Genomic DNA, 15,335 nt, shown 5'->3' on the forward strand with positions numbered 1-15,335 from the left:
CCCCATCTTTCAGCGCCTTTAACTGCCTTTTTCCTCCACCCAAGTTAGTATTTTTTAATTAACTTCATAGTGAAAAGGTACATTTGGGACGTTATCACAGACTCTGAGAAAATTCAGACTATTTTAGATCAAAAACTTATTCAGATAAAAGTAATCTTTCACAGAGGTGGAGTTAGCACTTCAGGATGGGTACTGGGAAGTTCAAAATATATTCTTCAGACCTATAATTCTGTTTGTTCTACCTAATCCGCACGTTACTCTCCTCCTACTGTAGCACAGGAGTACATTCTGAGAGTCTTGAAGAAATGTTACTGTGATTTAGATTTTGCTTAATTTTTAACTTTTTCTCACAATTTTTTTTAGTATTAAAAAGAGAAGACTAAAACCCTATTCTGAAAGATTTTTTTGTTCCGCCCAAAATAATTGCAGTTTATTGACTACCCGTTTTAAAATACTTAGTTTATTAATATTGGTCCAATTTCTAAAAGTCATTTCCTAGAAACATATTTAAGCAAGATTTGAAAAAGTACCTTTAGAAGGATATCTGGAATTAGTTGCATAGAAGTTACACACTTCTCGTTCCCTAAGAGAAAATATGGGAATATATCATATACAATAGTGGTTGCACAAATAAGGCCACTTATGGAAATGACAGTTTCAGACATCACTTTTGTAGCTAGTTTCTTATGCTTATATTTTGTTTAGATCTTTTTTACCTTGACTTCAGTGACCAATGGAGATGTTTGTCTACAGAAAAAATGAACATCTTCATAAAATAATTGTTTGAGAAAGTAACCAAGTGGAGTGGTACAAAACAAGTTAGAATCTGAATTGACATCAGCTGCAAGGCATAAAAAAATTGATTGAATCTCTGTTATTTTAGTTTCCAAAATCTGTTGAAAAAGATTAAATTAAACTATTATTCTGATAAATCTCCTGTTTGCCTCCCACCTTAAAGCACAATCATTGAAAAGTTTCACAGTGAAAGAAAAATGTGGAGTCCTATTAACAAAATTTGTGCTCAAAGATCACTTTTAACTCATGTTTATGCCAAATAAACAAGACAAACATCCTTTCTGTGTAACACTCTACTGTGATGAAAGAATTTTATTTTATTTTATTTTATTTTATTTTATTTTATTCCTTGCATGACAAAAACTGAATATCACCATGTGTGTGTCGTGGCATAAATGATTTTAAGTGCACCAAAATATATAGGGAGTATTTATTCCTCTATTGCTGCATGAAGTTTCAAATTTATTAGCAATTGCAAATTTATAATCATCACAGAACTAAACAGATAAAGAGAGATCCATCTAATTTTTTTTTGCAGCAAACTTTTCCTTAATGAAGATTTCAGTAAACCTTTTTACAAGTACTGAACTGTAATGACCAATTCTTAATTTGTGAGTTGTGTTAACTATTGTATAACTAAAACAACAGAAGTTCTTTCTTATGAAGTATAACTATTTTGTTAGATCTGTCAAAATATTTGAAAATATTCACATTAACAAAAAATCAGGTGTGTCTGATGACAGATGGATCAGAGAAACCCATTTAAATTATAATCTGGATCCATTTTAACAGTCAAAACCCAACCACTGGAGAATATTGTTTGGTGTCTTGTTTGAAAAAGTTGGTGATTTCAGCCTAATTTTGGTAAATTACAGACTACATCATATGATTACGAACAAGAACTCTCAGTCAAATTTATGAGGCAACAGGATTAGAAACAGGTGTCCGTTTCAGCCCTATAAATGACCCTGCAAATAAACAGAGTGGTTGTACTCTTTAACCTAATTTGCCATCAAGAACGCATTTTATCCTAAGTTTTATTGACCGTTAGACACCATATAACAATATTAACCTCTTTTCAAATTTGTCTTCCTGAATGTTTTTACTCCCTTTTAATCCTGGTTTACCTCTGTACTTTCATCTCTCTTCCTGTTAACAGAGGATACTATTTCTTGGTCTGAAATAGAGAGCTAAGACAACTTTATAAGTTCCTTTATCTAGAAAATGTGCCCTAGTTTATCCCAACTCAATATCAGACTAAGAACAGGGCACAGGACACACACCAAACTCTATCCTCTTTGGAAAGAAAACTTGAGTGCACAACCTAGACAGAAAAATGTCATGCCCTATCAAAGCCCTTAATTATTGATTGAAAATATATGATATATTCCATACAATATGGACCTGTTATTTACGCAGCTCTCAATTGTAATTATCTAACTGTGAAGTAGTGTAATTAGAATATTTATCTTAATAATAATGTTCTGTTCATAACATTTTTAAAATCATAAAAGTAGTGCGCTATATGCTGGATTAGATGTTTTTCCCAAAAAACCTATTAAATACAGTATTTTTCCCATAAAGTAAGTAATTTTAAATGCAGATATATTTGCTGTATTTCAATTAGTTATTGAGAATATCATGATCTCTCAATAAAGAAGTTGATCTATATATTCAATGGTAAGGATGGTTTAATTTCAGATCCTTATCATTATCCCACTTCTCTCACTGGCTTGAATGTGCACCTCTAACAAAACACTTGACGTCTGACAAGTAGCAAAAATTTACCTTTGGCAAGTACTAACTGAATCCTAGATACATATTTTCCATCTCAAATCTTATATATGTTATTTCAAAGAAATTGAAAAGTAATACCATATGTAGATGTTTTTAAGTTTATAAGTACATGAGGTTGTTTTAGATCATTCTAATAAAAGATGTAAGATAGACCATGTAATAAACATATCAAATTAATGAAAGACTTCAATAAACTGTGTGATATTCTACTGAAAAGCAATTGGAGAAAAACATAACTAAAAATGCTTTCAAGCTCCCAAAGCCTTGTATTAAGCCCAAGATCCCTGGAATTACTGCCTTAACCACCTCCATTAAATTTTAGCTGAAAAATAGAAAAATAAAAAAACTTATTGTCTTGGGGTGACTTGATGTTGTATTCCCTATCACTGCACTATGCCCAGAAATTAGTATACATACCCTCCTATGCTTTTAAACTGAGCCCAAGAGGAGAGAGAACAAAAAAAAGCCCTCAAGGACACAGACAGAGATAACTCTCATTCTCTGCATTTTTTTCCTTTTGGGTTTCTGTGTTCTGTGGCTGGGAGAGCAGGAGTGGAGAAAGCACCCTGCTTGCTTGTTCATCCATTTTTCATTTTTTTTTCCCTCCAGAGAGTTGAACTTTGTTTTTCCGGGAATTTCGAATTTTTTCCCTTTTTCTGCTGGACTGCTTCAATACCAGAACACATCAGGAGGATTTTCCACCGAGCACAGAGGGCCTGGCCCTGGGCCAAGCCCCAGCTCTGAGGAGACCAAAGGGAGGACTCTAACACTTTCCCAGTTTTTTCTCCACAGTGAGAGATTTTATTATTTAGCATTATTATCCTTTTCCCGTGTGTTTGTTAAATAAATAGTTGTTATCTCTTTCACTTTCCTTTGAGGAGAAAGTTTCTTTTTTCCTGAACCTGGTGGTTTGTAACCTGCCTTCTCTCAGAGGATATATTTCTAAATTTGGCCAAACCAGCAGACTTATAAGCATATGTATGATAAAAAACTGGGCAGTTATCAGCACCTTGGAAGCATTGAAGTGTCAAACTAACCTCCTCTATGACAGTAGATTTAGGATTGGAAGAAGCAGTCAAAAGGCAGATCTTGACTAAAAGAATAAAATGAGCTCCTTATGAGTTTACCATGTGATGAACAAAAACATGGCCATGATATTGCAAGACAATATAAGACTAATTGATCAGTCACATGTAAAGAACCATTATCATTTAATACATTGCCAGCCAGGAGGATTGCACCAAATGATGTTTGGAATATTCTCATTAGTATCTTCATCAATTAAATACTTAATGAAAAATTAATGGAAAATAAATTATATTCTATGTCCAAACAGGTTGGACCAATAGGGAAGGACTAAATAGGAGGAAGAAACTCTCTGACGAAATTACAGGAAAACAGAATTGAAACTGTAAAGATGGTTAATCATGAGACAAAAAAAAAAAAATTGGAGGAGAATGTAGTACATGCCGAATCAAAGAAACATCTCCCAGTACTGGTGAAGGTATATTTCCTTGTATTAGTCAAAGAAAATAGACCAGATTACCTGCTGAGGATTCTTTTAGTCCATCATTCTATTAGAGAATTTCAGACCAAATCCGGGAGAGCAATTACTGATGTTCATATTTTTATGCACAAGGTTAGTGTTGCTAGTTCTACTTCTTTTCTCGTTCTTTTGTGCCACCAGTTGTGCATGTTCTTGATTTTGCAGGAACTAAATTTAGTGCTCATGAGCGTTCATCCCCAGCCATCCTTTTAGGTCCCATCTCTGAACCCTTTTTCCCAGAATGTGTCTGATCTCTTTTTGAGCCTACTAATATTTTCTGTCTCCACAGCCTGCTGTGTGGCAGCACATTTCAGAAGATCAGTACCTGCTACGTGCATCACTGAGGTTGTTTTGAACTATTCTTCTGTAAGCTTCATTACATGCCAGTTTTTGATACTGTAGTATTTAGTGAAACTTAGTGAAGGATGTGTCTTCAGTTAATCCTCTGACTGCATGGTTTTGCAAATGCAGGCACATCCTGTCAGCCTTTTTCTTACCAAATGGACACATCAAGTCAGTGATCTCAGAGAGCTGTGAATGAGGGTTTCAAGATCTGCTTCATATCCGCCAGTTCCAAGTCCAGCATGGTTGAAGTCAAGCTGTTTTTCCTTAACAATTCCTTATGCTCACTTTTATGAAGGTCATCTGCCACCTTTCTACCTGCTGTCTCGGTTTTGTGAGGTTCATCTGCAGTTCTTTGACACTGATATTTTTGATAACCTAAAAAATCCTAAAGGAGCATCCTTGACTGTTCTCCCAGTAAAAAAACAAAGTTCTTGCTAACAGTTCTCCTTAAGAACTACCCTGGAGAGAGGGAATTATCTTCTGGCCCTTTGCATCTCATCCTTTAACCACTGTGAATCCACTGAAGGAACTTTCTCCAATCCCCTGGCATATTTTTCCTTTTGTAACTTTTGATGTAGGATCTTCTGAAATGCTTCCAAAAATAATTTATGCCCACTGAATCCCTTTCATAAACTTTGGCTTCACAACTCTACAGAAGCCATACTGATTCTAAAGCTTTAGTTTATTACAGATTCTTCTGTCAAACCAGTGACAAAAGTCAGTTGCTGATCTCTACTTCACAGAATCCCATCCTAGGCTGCTTTTGTAGAGTTAATAATGTCAAAGTCCTCTGGTGGTGGCTGTTTGCAATGCTAGGTCATGCACTTTGTCTAGCAGACCAGATGCCTCATATTTGAGATATTTCAGAACTCTTGACTGAATGCCATCTGGTTTTGTTGATTTCTTGACATCTGACTCATGACTAGATGACATAATAGCTCCTGTATATTTACTTCAGTCTGATCCAGCTTCTCTGACCTCTCTGCTTCAGAGAAAGTAAAGGTCAGTTGTTGGTCCTGATCCACACCTTCTGCCAGGATTAAGTCTGAAATAAAGTATTTATTGATATTTTTAGTTATGGCCTTATCAACTGCGCATATACTCTTTACACCAAGCATCCTCACCAATTTCCTATCTGCCTTCCCGCCTTTGATGTGTTTAAAGTACTGTTTTGCTGTCAATTTCATGATGCTTTGCAAAGTTTTGGTTCTGACCTTTCTGGTTTAGGTCTCTAAATTTTCTTTTACATTTAACCTGTTGTTTTTATGTGTGTTTCTCTTTTGCCTATTTGACCAAGCTCTCCAATTTTTTTAGAGGTCAAACTATTAGCTGCAACAGCCTCCTTAACTTTCCCAGGAAGGTGTGCAAGGAAGTTTTGGACCTCTTTGGTTTCTTTTTAAATTATGGCACACAGTTTAACCGGTCTTCTAACACAGTATTTATAGCAGCCTTCATGTTTCATGCAGGCTTTTTGAACAACTTCATTCTGTCTTTGACAATTTTCTTTACAGTTCCCTTTCTTGAAATCAAGTATCAATTTGTGTGATTTATTTGTCTCTCTCTCCCACTGCACTCTTAAATATAATTGCACTGTGGTTTTCTTAGAGACCAGCTCTCCCACTGATTCTTCCTGGCTCAGGTCCTTTGCATCTCTCAGGCAAAAAATTCCAAATAGTCTCTTCTTCTATAAGCTCTAAGACTAGTTGTTGCAGTAATCATTTACTGAATCTGATTTTTTAATTTCTGCATCACACCCTCATAATGCATTGATTGAGTCTACTCAAATGGCTGCAGCCATCAGGACATGACACATCCATTACAACCTCCACTAGTGGTTTTTACTTGAGCAGGGTTATGGGAAATAAAGGTCTGGTTGTAGAGAAGGGCACATTGTGTCAACCACTAACATTTGTAAACAAAACAAAATCAAATGTAGGTATAAAGAATTTTGTAAACAATGTAAAGTAAAAGATAATGGTATATATTATGTGGGTGAAAGGATCATGCAGGAATTTGTGAACACCGCACATTACAAAACTCTACTGAAAGAAGAAACTCTCAAATCAGAAAGTCACCTTGTCAAATTTTCTCAGGAAACATCAATAATTTCTTTAAAGGACTATTTTTAACACTAACCTGATATTACAGATATTTCAGAAGTGCAAAAAGATTTACCAGTAGCTATAAATTAGGTAAACTTTTCAATGTAATGAGATGTATTTTTAGGAAAATATATACTCAGACCAATCCAGAACTGGATTACATCCATATTTTTAAGATAATGTGTTATGCTTTAAAAACAGGGTAAAAATAGTGTTCACAGTTATATGCAACTTGACCATTCTTGAGTTTTTCTCTTCTGAGAGGTGAAGATATGTTTAATTATTAAAAGTAATGATTTTTAAGAAAATAAAAACTAAGAAGACCATTTTTCAAGGTGTCTGAAAAAGTTTTGTCTTTTTTAAAGTCTGGATCAATACTGCCCTTCTCTTGATGTCAACTTTATTACTCTTTTTCAGTTTATAACTTCTATTTATACTGAGTCCTTTGAGTGCTAAACTTCTTTTTCTGCATGTCTAGCTGCTTGTTATAAAACCTTTCTCCTTCAGTACTTTGACAGCACATCAACCAACAAATCTCACTTGTGACAAACTCTAATGATTGAAGCACATATCTTGATTCCTCTCAGTACCTCAACATATTTCTGATTCAATACAGACTTTACTGTTATTAGCTCATCTTGCCTTTTACTGTCTCTTTTCATCCATCAAGCATAAAATACGTGTCACTTCTACAATCATCAGATTGGAAAACCTGGAGGGGAGGGGGCATGGGGCAAGAGGAGCAATGTTATCTTTAGTTTCTATCCTACCTTTTCAATATGCTGGCTTAGAAAATAATTTTTTTTTTTTTTTTTTAATTTATTAGTCTTTCACCAGAAAATCTTTATGCTAACTTTATTATTACTTCAGAAAACTATTAAATGACGATTTTCTCATAAAATGACCCACCATTAGACCTGTGTCTTATCCATATATTGGAACAGATAGCATAGCAATTCTGTATTTATGAATGTCCTTATACACCTTTCCTGGTAGATTTTACAGCTCATCAGGGTCAACATTTCTTTCACAGTACAGTTGCATCAAACATGACAGTTATGACAACCCCAACTTTAAAGAAGGTCATAAGCAGAATGATTTCAGTGCAAGTAATTACACTGGACATTCAGCCATTTTATTATTGGTTGGTATTTTTTCTTCCCTGTTTTAATATTATATTGACACTGAACTATATGCAGCCATGTCAATTCTGTTCTGTACTTGCATATAAGCACTGAACTAACACTAAATAGAATTTGAAGGGGCCAAATATTTCCACCTGAATGTTTCAAGGAAGGAAGAGATGCTGAAGGATGGTTGACAGTTTAAGCTTTTAATAGCTATTCTCAATGTCTATTTGATAGGAATAGTTGAGCTGGCAAAAGTCAATGAGTCTACCAAAAGAACCCCAGCGAACACCCAGCAAACTACAAATGTTTTTGTTAGAAACTGAACTTAAGAGAAAGGACAAAAAGCAAAGGACACATAATTCAGAGTTTTTGGCTTAAAGAGCAAGTGAGAATTGGACAGATGGTTGGAAACCATGATCCACATCACCCAATTATATGAAAAAATTAATGAAGTTTGTACACTAATTCTCTATAGATCAATTATTCACAGAAAATCCAAACTGAAAAATATTAATTTAATGCTTAGAGACAAGGAATTTAATTAAACCAGTTAAAAATTAACTTTGTCTTGTTCTATTGTTTTTTCAAACAGTTAAAAAAATAGTCTTCATTCACAGTTACAGATTTTATTAACTGTAGTGATATTTTTTAACAATATTGCCTTGTGGCAAAACAGACCAACAGCCTCCCAGACTGCATTAGGAAAAGTATTGCCAGCAGGTGTTTCTACCAGAGAAGTGTTCCTTCCCTCTACTCAATATTGGTGAGACATACAAGAATAAACTGAGAGAGCTGGAATTGTTTCATTTTTAGAGGAGAGCCTGTGTATTTTAAATATGGCCTATATTTAATCTATTCTTCTGGGAAAAAACCCAACATTTAGGATTTTTGGAGAAAAATCTTAATCTAAAAAAGAAAGGTGTAGGGGAAATTTCTTTAAAGAAATACTGCTCAACTTCTCTGATCACAGAAAAATATAAAAAACCCCAAATGCAGAAATTCAGACTTCCTAAACATGGAAACTGTTGTTAAAAGTGGACTAAACTTTTTATTTAGCCTTTCTCTTTCTCTCCATTTATAAGCTAGTAGCAGATTAATCCTGTCTTGTGTGCATGCATGCTAATTTTACTTTCTTTTTTTTAACGTCTTTTATCATTTTGCCCCACACTGGCCTATTGAAACATGCAAACTGGGACTGGACCATGGTGGTGGTATGAAATCATTTACAGACTCTTCATGAGGTTTAGATACCTACTATGACAACAAAGTAACTTATAGTAGAAGACATTTGTGTATTAAAAAATATATAATTTATTTATCATCAGTGTATGGTTTTTATACACCATCATAGCCACTAATTAATTTCTAATAAATTAATTAAACTTAGATTTACCTAGATGAAAAAAAAAAGGAATACTCAGGAACGATATTGAATTAATTTCAAAACCAGTATTCACACAGTTTCTACTTGGAAAAAGCCAATCAGTCAAATTTCTAATACAGTTGATACTTGCTAGAAGTTTACCCTATTGTCTCCACATTTTGTGTTTACATGGGTGTCTAGCTACAGAGAGCTGCATTTCAAATTGGCTTACACATTGGCATAGATAGGTTGAAAAAAATACTTTTGGTCCCTTCAGGGTGAAAGCTGCAACGTAATAAATTTTTGCATTTTTTTTAATGTGTATCACAACAGGCCTTTGGGATTTGTAATTTAATATTCATTTAATGAAGTATGTTCATACATATTTCCCAAAGAGATTTGAATAACATTAAAAAAGTGGTTCCAACATCTCAGATATATAATCTTCTATAATACATCTTCAAGTATTCCACTAAAGATTTACAAATTGCCTGTGAAAAGAGATTTGGAAGAATTGTATTTAAGTAATATGAAACTTCTATCTCACACTGGAAAAATTAAAGATGGAATTATGCTGCAGTGTATAACTTATGTTGTAAATAGATCTTCTGTTATTTTTTTAATTATTCAAACCATGGATTAAGTATATGGTTTATATTTTAAATGGCTTTTACTGGTTTGTACTCAAACCCTTAAAGCTCTTCATAAATTTATAATATATATGCAGAAGATTAAAAAGAGTTTAGAGTTCAGGTCCATGGGCTTTGTTGTATTAAAAAAGGGAAACATTTTATCTGTAGTGATATGGCAGTGTGCAGCAGTATTAATTATTCCGTACTGCTTCAGTGAACAAACAGGTATTGAAGTACCTGGAAACAGACCACTGCTTCTCCTTCAGCTCACCTCTGCTGGAACTGTCCAGCATTCAAATAGTCTTTTTTTCTTTTTTTAATAATCCAAATGGATTATCAAGGATCAGGCTGAAAACACATATAAAAAAGCACACATACTTTGTTTTGTGTCTACACCACTGAATGAATACTTTAGGATTAATGTTTCCTTAACGTGAGAGCTTAACTGTCAAGAGCCAGCTTATAGCACAGCACATTGTAGAAGAGGATTGAAACATGTCCGCAGCAAAGTTGTACAAAATCTCCATCAAAATCAGAAAAGTTTCAGGTTTGTGACACAAAAGCAGTATTTCCCAAGAGAAAGTAATGGACAAACGCAAAAAGCAGATTAAGTTTACTCAGGAAGAAGCAGATTGAGAAGGCCATTTCCACCGAGTCACTGTGTGTTCAAATGCCACATGCCAGAACACAGAGTCAAACATCATCTAAGCAGAAAAGGGCCAAGAACAATCATCTATCATTAGTTCCCAAACACAGTGTAGATCTTAGATAACCACTCCTGAAATCAACTGACTGTTCTACATTATTGCAAAAGGATTTTTGATGAAGATCTGAAACAAAAAATAAACAGACGGGTATAAAAAAAGATTCTGATCTGCAGTAGCAGCTTGTATCATGAAGGTTATCTCAAACTGTAACAGAAAGTGGAACTCTGTCCTTTTTATTTGTTGCCTGGGATGCATTCATCCCTGAGGTGAAACAGGAAGACATTCATGCCAAATCTTGAAACAAAGCATGCCTGTGCATAAAATATGAGCCAAACAATTTAATAAGAGGACAATGTTTTCGCCAGCTTTTTCAAGTCATGTTGGCAGAGTCAAGATCTGCAGAATATAAGTTATTGCTTTTATTTTACTTTGAGTTATTAATCTGTGGGTAGATTTAAAACATATTGAATACCTTCTCAAATGTTTCATGGCAACAATTTTAAATTAAAAAAATGCAAGAGAGACTATTTGATTTCTGATATCAGCATTGTCATCTTTATCTTATTTTCTTCCCAACAAAGATATAAGCTACAAAGAGAAGTAGTTTTATTTTTTTACATATCTACTGGTTCCGTTCTAAAGCACCTACCTAAGCCTTTTGTCCACAAGCTCTGAAATCATCACAGAATGTACATAGGTGTATCATTTAAAAAAATTTGCTCAAGAAGCAATTGCAGTGAGGTGTTGGGGAGCAATAGAAAAGATTAATAATTTATTTTTATTCTACGAGACAATTTATTTTTCTCACAGGGAGATGTTGGTTTTCTGCTGTTTCATATACTAACATTTTAAACAGCATCCATACAGCTAAAACCACCTTTCATTAAAGATAGAAAATAATGTGTTTATGTGTGTATTTATATACAGATACATGGGAGAAAGATATCTCATACTTCTTCTACTAAACTGTATGAAAATCAGTATGATCACCATGTCTCTTATTCACACAGGAAGCTTAATGATCTTGGAGTGTGCACCTTTACTAGATAAGGGGAAAGAATGATCAGATCGCTGCTGTTGTTTATGTGGCTGTTTCAATGCATGGTCTAGAGCTCATTTGTTAATGACCATGCAAATATGGCGCACATTTGTAAAGAATTAAATTATTTTTCCGCATGCATATTCATGTATTCATGTGTATTTTGGAACTCATTAAAGCAGTTTACAAAAGATTCTGTAACAAGCATTCCACTTTCAGCATTGTCCTGGAAATACATTTGTTAAGGGCAAAATTCAGCAATATACTTATATTTCATATTACAAAAATGTAGTTAAAGCATTGTGAGTTAACCCTTAGCTAAGCACCCACACTGCTGCTCACTCCACCACTGCAGCCCCACTGGGATGGGGGATAGAACAAGAAGAGCAATCATGAGAAAAGTTGAGTTGAGATAAAAGCAGATTGGTAAGTGAAGGAAAGAGAAAAAAACAAGTGATGCAAAGGCAAGCACTCACCACCTCATGCAGATTGATACCCTGCCAGTCTCTGAAAAAGGGCCACCTTGGAAGTCAAAACTCATCTCCCCTTATTCCTCTGTCCATTCTTATTGCTGAGCATGACATTACAGGGTGTGGTATATTCCTTCATCCGGATGGGGTCAGCTGTCCCAGCTATATGAGCTCCCAGCTTCTTGCCCATCCCCAGTCTACTCACAGTGGGGGAAGTAGGGTGCAGAGTGGGAAAATGTCACACTTTAGTGTTACCAACACTGTTTAGCCGCAAACCCAAAGCTCCCGTGAAGACAATTCACTCCACTCCAGCCACAGCTAGTATGCAGAGCAGCTGTCTGTATTTTACCTTTTAAAAGAAAGTTTGACTGGAAAAACCAGTATCTACATGCATTTCTGTGTAAGAATTACTCATAAATACATTGACAAATAGCTTCTGCGATAAAGTACTTTTACTTTCTCTGGTAAACTACTTCCTCTGAAAACAGGATTTTCTGAGACTTCTAAGCCTTTTTATAGTAAAACCACCATTTTCTTGACTTATTTTTCTCAGAAGTAGGATAAAGTGGGTGGAACTTTTATTTTTTTATATCAGACTTACTCTGTAATGGGGCTAAGCAGTGGCTGAAGAAACAGCTGTCAAAAGGAAAACAAGAATGTAGGAGAGATTATATTAAGAAATACTGATTATATATAAAGTAAATATGTAGTCCTTCCATATCAGTTGTTTGAGGAGAGTAAAATATTATTATATGTCAGGGTCCCTCCCCCTGCCATGTAGCCCTGGGAGAGGGGCCCTGGGCAGAGACACGGGGTTTCCCTGCCCCTGCTCAGCCTCGTTCCCATTGGTTGGTTTGTGTTTCCCTATGCAGGCAAGGACCCTCAGGTCCCGGTGATTGAAGAGTTCCTCGGCAGAGCTCCGGCCATGCGGCTGGAGAAATAAACATCTCTGAAACATCTAGCAAGAATCGGTCCATATATATTTCTTTTCCACAGGCCTCCTTGTTTGATACATTGTGTTACAGTATCTGCACTGTAACAATTATATATTAATATAGAATATATATGTCTCATATATATTAAGACAGCACTGTCACTTTCAGCGGCATCACAGCCCATGCTTCTGCAGAATCTACAGCTGGTTCTGTCAGACATCAGAGAGTTCTGCAGTTCACGTGTGTGCACGTGTGCACAGCTGCTTGGCAACCTCATGTTAGGGTGATCCATAAAAGATGGCTCCCATGAACAGCCATGGAACAAAAACTCCATTTTTTTCCCCCAGCATGCTCCATCAGGTAAGTATAAACCCATGCAAAAAGGAATTTCTAAAGTATTCCATTTTCAAAAACAAAAGATTAAAAGCAAGCACAGAAGGAACTGAACCTATCCTGTACTGCAGGAGAGAGTAAGCCATTAGGACATAAATGTCTGCTGTTTCTTTTCACAGAAATTTTATAAAGTCAAGCATCTCATACAAAAGACAAGGAATTCAACAAGGGCAGGACAGTAATGAAGTGTGTGAAAGAGAAAGGATGATGTTGATACTGGAAAAATGGATGGAAAGGTGGAAAAGAAAGTTACAAAGATACCATTTGTTACTTTTTTACCATAAGAAACTGCCGGTTTGGGCAAATTTGGAAATACATCCTCTTAGAGAAGGCAGGTTACAACCAGCCCTCCCTCACCAGGTTCAGGAAAAAAAAGAGTTTCCTTGAAGGAAAGTGAAAGAGCTAAAACTATTTATTTAACAAACACACATGAAAAGGATAATAATGCTAAATAATAGAACCGCTCGCTGTGGAGAGAAAAATCTGGAAAAATTTTAGAGTCCTTCTGTAGATCTCTCTTTCCCCTTCTCAGAGCTGGGACGGGGTGGTGGGCCCACCTCCAGAGCCAAGGCCTCAGTGGAAAGTCCTCCCAATGTATTCGGATGTTGAAACTGTCCAGCAGAGAAGAAGGGAAAAATCAGAGTCCCAGGAAAACAAAGTTCAACTCTTGGAGGAAAAGGAGCTGAAAAACTGGCCGAAAGCTGGCTTGGGGGCTGAAAAAAAAGAAAGTTGGGTGCTCCCCCCCGCTCCTGCCGCAGCTGAATGCAGAGAGCCGTTTCTATCCCTGTGTCCTTGAAAACAAACTGCTTTGAAGAGTTTTGCTGGGTTTTTTCTCTCCCCCCTCTCAGGCTCAGTTTAAAGGCATAGAAAGGCACAAAATTAATTTCTGAGCATAAGGCAGCGATATGGGATACACATCATAAAGTCACCCCAGGACATTCCACCCCCTATCCCATATCGTTGACTTAATGCCCAAACTAATATAGTCTAATTCTACACACACACATCAATACATACATATATATATGTACAGCTATGTACAAACAGTGACCCTCAGCAAGCAGTGGTATACAGGCATTCCACATTACAGATGGTTTTCGCCGAACAATTGGATCTCCCTACGGTACACAACGTGTTGTTCCATCTTTCTGCATTACCCACCATGTGCAACCAGGTCCCTGAGAAAAACAACCCCACTGATGGGTTTGTCTGTACTCGAGGCAGAATTAATCCAAACAGGCTTTCCTGAGAGACCTCCGACATGCACTACTGGGACCTTATCTGCATCTACTGTATGCAGGGATTCAGACTGGGCTGGACCAGCTCTATTGGTGGAACCTCAGGTGTTAACTAACCAGGTGGCCTTTGCTACATGCTGCTCCCAATTTTTAAATGTTCCCCCACCTAGTGCCTTCAAGGTAGTTTTCAACAATCCATTGCACCGTTCCACTTTGCCTGCAGCTGGTGCATGGTAAGGGATATGGTACACCCACTCAATGCCATGTTCTCTAGCCCAGGTGTTTATAAAGCCATTCTTGAAATGCGTCTCGTTATCAGACTCAATTCTCTCAGGTGTACCATGCCTCCAAGGACTTGCTTTTCAAGGCCCAGGATGGTGTTCTGGGCAGTAGTGTGAGGCACAGGGTAGGTTTCCAGCCATCCTGTGGTGGCTTCTACCATTGTGAGCACATAGCACTTGCTTTGGCGGGTTTGAGGCAGTGTGATGTAATCAATCTGCCAGGCCTCCCCATACTTGTATTTGGACCATCGCCCACCATACCACAGGGGCTTCACCCGCTTGGCCTGCTTGATTGCAACACGTCTCACAGTCATGGATCACCTGGGAGGTACTGTCCATGGTTAGATCCACCCCTCGATCTCGTGCCCATCTATAGATGGCATCTCTGCCTTGATGACCTGAGGCATCACAGGCCCATTGAGCTAGGAACAACTCTCCTTTGTGTTTCCAATCCAAGTCCATCTGTGACACTTCTATCTTTGCAGCCTGATCTACCTGCTCGTTGTTTCGGTGTTCCTCATTAGCCCTACTCTTGGGGACATGGGCATCTACATGGCGGACT

This window comes from Corvus brachyrhynchos, unplaced genomic scaffold (genome assembly GCF_000691975.1).
Source record: "Corvus brachyrhynchos isolate BGI_N302 unplaced genomic scaffold, ASM69197v1 scaffold17, whole genome shotgun sequence".
In the NCBI taxonomy this organism is placed as follows: Eukaryota; Metazoa; Chordata; class Aves; order Passeriformes; family Corvidae; genus Corvus; species Corvus brachyrhynchos.